Genomic DNA, 4,666 nt, shown 5'->3' with positions numbered 1-4,666 from the left:
GGATGGATCATAGTGTGACCGACCGACTCTGCTTTAGGTGGTTGACATCTCAACATCTTCCAAGTTGTGGTTTACCGGATAGGTTTACCTGCGCAAGTAGACAAAAAAAAAAGTTTTCAGTGGATTTAACGCCCAACAAAGGTATTTACGTAAACATATTAGGTGCTGTTGTTTTTATGTCCGAAGATTTTTCCGGATGTGAAATCCAACACATCATGAGATTTATTTTCATTTTTTCCCCTTCTTTATTCTTTTTAATTAAACAAAATTTATCCATTTCCCTTCTAATAGCTACCTACCTACCTACAGCACTTATAAGTACATTTTTGTCACATTAAAATCTAAGAAGAAGAAAAAATGGGAAAATTCTGTTTTGCATTCAAAAAAGGACATCTTCTAAACCGAAATAACCCTGGAAAAGAAATATGTTTTCAGCAAATATACAAACCTTAAACCTTTACTTGTAAAAAAAAAAAACAATAAAAATATATTTTTTACAAAGAAAAAATAAAAATAATAAGGGAATTAAATGTTATAGGGATGAAGAAAACCACAGGTCACATAAATTTGCCTGTATGGGGAGCTAACAGCTACTTTGTATGAGGCAAAAACATAGTGGCGTAGCCTTCATGGGAACTAGGGACCGAATTCCTTTCTCCCTAAGGGTTTTCTTGTACCTCCCCTACTTACCACTGACTTAAAATACCTCTGTGGTGCAGCTGTTAACGCGTTGGACTTTGGATCTGGAGGTTGGTGGTTCGAGTCCAAGTCAAGTCATAAAATTTATCTAGGTGTAATAATCGGGGACGATATTTGTGACACGCATTTAAATATGCTTAAAAATTCCTTACGTACCACTTACCAAAAATAGTGAAATAGTTTTATCATTATCACCTTTGTGGATAGTCTCAAGATTGAGTTCAATCCGAGGTTGTATAGGGAAATCCTCGTATCATCTCAATTTCGAGTTGGTAAGATTTTCCAGGTTTCAAAAGACGCCATCTTGGATTTCCAATAGTTTTTCCACAAACACTATCACTCCACCTAGTTGTTAAAATAAATTTCCTTATTTTGGGCTTCAAAAGAAAGGAATATATGCAATCTGAATTCGAAGACCACTAGTGGATCGGCATACTGTACATCGATTTCCTTGTATGAGGCAAAAACATAGTGGCGTAGCCTTCATGGGAGATAGGGTCCGCTTTCGTTTGTCTCATCGGGTTTTTCTCGTACCTCCCTACTTACCACTGACATAAAATACCTCTGTGGTGCAGTTGTTAACGCGTTGGACTTTTGATCTGGAGGTTGGTGGTTCGAGTCCAAGTCAAGTCATAAAATTTATCTAGGTGTAATAATCGGGGACGATATTTGTGACACGCATTTAAATATGCTTAAAAATTCCTTACGTACCACTTACCAAAAATAGTGAAATAGTTTTATCACTATCACCTTTGTGGATTGTCTCAAGATTGAGTTCAATCCGATATAGGGAAATCCTCGTATCATCTCAATTTCGAGTTGGTAAGATTTTCTAGGTTTCAAAAGACGCCATCTTGGATTTCCAATAGTTTTTCCACAAGCACTATCACTCCACCTAGTTGTTAAAATAAATTTCATTATTTTGGGCTTCAAAAGAAAGGAATATATGCAATCTGAATTCTAAGACCACTAGTGGATCGGCATTCTGTACATCGATTTCTAGCTTCTCCTTTGGAAAACCTCATTACACGCCACTGGAAAACCATGTCCACTGTTTTAGTTAGGTGGAGAGCAAAATATATTCTCTGTGGGAAAGGTTATAATTATTTTTGAGCTCAGAAATACAATAGGGAAAAATGTAAATTCATAGAGATAAATTAGAAAGCAAATACATACCTCGAAAAATGCCTTTGCTCCTTTTGACCAATGCAGATGTTTTCAGTAAGCTGCGTCCACACATAGTCGACGCCGTCGGTCGACGTCGACTGAAACCGTACACTGCCTCGACAACATAGATTCTTCACTTCGTCGACTATGTGTGGACACAGCCTTACACTGAGAAGAAAAATTGGTGACAGGGTGCCACAAGTTTAGAGTGGAAGAACTCTATTATTGGGTTACTTCCCCTGATTTAGGCTGTTAGAATGCTATATTATAGTGCCGATCTTCCTGATATAGAGTTCAATATTAGAGTGCCGGAACCCAGTCACCCGATTGGGCAGCCGGCACCCTAATTTTTCTCAGTGTAGGGGTCCCTCCCTAAGTCCTTATAAAATAAGGTAAGCAAGTAGGTATTGTAAAGTTCTCAATCAATGTTGAGGAAAAAGAATTCCATACCTCGGCTGGGATCGAACCCAAGCCATCCTGATTACCTGACGAGCACATATAGACGATATGGTTATGATTGTGCAGAATGGATAATTAAAAGTCGTAAATTCGAGCGTTAGGAATATTGTGATTATTATTTATACTTGTAAATGCCATCATTTATTTTTTATTATTTAATGTGAAACAAAAAAATCTGCGTACAGGGTGCAACTTTGGTTGTGAAGAAGTTTGATAGAAAGAACTGTAACTGCTGAGGTCTTATCGTTCGGAAATCGAAAAGAAAAGCAGACAGGATAGAAGCTAGAAATAGAAAACCAGAATGAACCTCATTTTTACTTTTTGAGGATAAAGTTCACCCCGGATGGGAATGGAACCTGCAACCTATTCCTTCTCGTCAGCCTCTCAATCAGCCTTAGAGTGATTTCTTTTTGCTGAAATTAGCTTTGGCTACTAAAAATTTACGAGTGTGGATCCTCTTTGCACTCAACCTTTGCTATTTCTTTAGCAAGGGAGACTTCAGGCTGGTATTCTCCTTGTTTAGGATCCCCCAGCCAGGCTAAACTGGTCTACTCCCTGTTTAACGTCTCCCAGCTAGACTAAGCTGGTCTACTCCCTGTTTAACGTCTCCCAGCTAGACTAAGCTGGTCTACTCCCTGTTTAACGTCTCCCAGCTAGACTAATGGACCTTTATTGTGCTCAAATTTTCAATCAATGTTGAGGAAAAAGAATTCCTTACCTCGGCTGGGATCGAACCCAAGCCATCCTGATTACCTGACGAGCACATATAGACGATATGGTTATGATTGTGCAGAATGGATAATTAAAAGTCGTAAATTCGAGCGTTAGGAATATTGTGATTATTATTTATACTTGTAAATGCCATCATTTATTTTTTATTATTTAATGTGAAACAAAAAAATCTGCGGACAGGGTGCAACTTTGGTTGTGAAGAAGTTTGATAGAAAGAACTGTAACTGCTGAGGTCTTATCGTTCGGAAATCGAAAAGAGAAGCAGACAGGATAGAAGCTAGAAATAGAAAACCAGAATGAACCTCATTTTTACTTTTTGAGGATAAAGTTCGCCCCGGATGGGAATCGAACCTGCAACCTATCCCTTACAAGGCAGACGTGCTACCAACCAAGCTAACTAGGCTGGCACCCAAGTTTTTTTTATTATTTCAGGTTTGATAGGTTGGATTGTAACTGCTAAGATCATATCGTCCCGAAAGCGGAGAGAGAAGGAAGACAGCCAGCCGTTCCGAGAACGAACCTCTTTTGTTTAGGATAAAGTTCGCCCCCGGACGGGAATCAAACCCGCGACCTAGCGCTTACAAGGCATTCTACCCCCAAGCTAACTAGGCTGACGCATTGAATCATGAACCTCGCCTCGTTCGTTAATTTTCTTGGAGCCTGATTCGTCCGTGCCCTGTACTAATAACTTTAGGTATCATATTAAGAAAATGTTTCAAAGAGGAGAGGAGAGAGAATAAAAGCAAAGAAATGGGCTTGGCAACCGATCAGAATCTATGGGTTTATGAACCTTTCAGTCCCTAATCCTTCCTTCGAGAATACATGGAAAAGACAGCCTTCGGTTTCTGTTCGAAGCGAACTTTATCCTTTAGGTTTGTCCTCGGAATGGCTGGCTTTCTCCTATTAAGTCTTCCTTCTCTCCTTTATTTGGGAACGGTAAGACCTCAGTACCACAATTCTTTTTTTTTTAAGAGGTTTGATAGAGGGAACTTTAACTGCTAAGGTCTTATCGTCCTGAAATCGAAGAGAGAAAAGCAAGACAGGACAGGAGAAAGCCAGCCGTTCCTAGAACGAACCTTATCCATTCAGGATAAAATCCGGACCGGGCGGGAATCGAACCCGCGACCTAGCGCTTACATGGCAGACGCGCTACCACGATCTAACTAGGCTGGCCACAGGTATAGAAAGGCTCCCTATGTAAGTCTGTCCAAAACCCACATTTTTTTTATTATTATTATCAATATAAGTTTTTTTTTATCAAATTATTTATTGAGTGGATCAATAAAAATTATATTTTATTTGTAATATAGTAATGTTATTTTATTTTTATTGCTCAGAATGTCTTTTTGTACGTTTGGATTCCTTGCAAGTGGATGAAAGCTAGAAATGAGTTCTCAGCTTCTCAGTAATGTGTCAATATCGTTGTTGAATCGCGCACGGGAGGCAGGGGGACAATTTACCGACTGAGGGGGGGGGGGGGGGAGTGGCCGGGCCCCTGGACCTCAAATTTTCGGACCTTGACGTACAGTAAAGGAGAAAAATGAAGCTAAATACGGCCCTGTCATTTGTGTTAGTGGAGATACCAGGACTACATTTCTTGTGTGTTAGT

Source organism: Diaphorina citri, unplaced genomic scaffold, assembly GCF_000475195.1.
Source record: "Diaphorina citri unplaced genomic scaffold, Diaci psyllid genome assembly version 1.1 scaffold1099, whole genome shotgun sequence".
Classification (NCBI taxonomy): Eukaryota; Metazoa; Arthropoda; class Insecta; order Hemiptera; family Psyllidae; genus Diaphorina; species Diaphorina citri.
Note: the sequence above shows the minus strand (reverse complement) of the source record.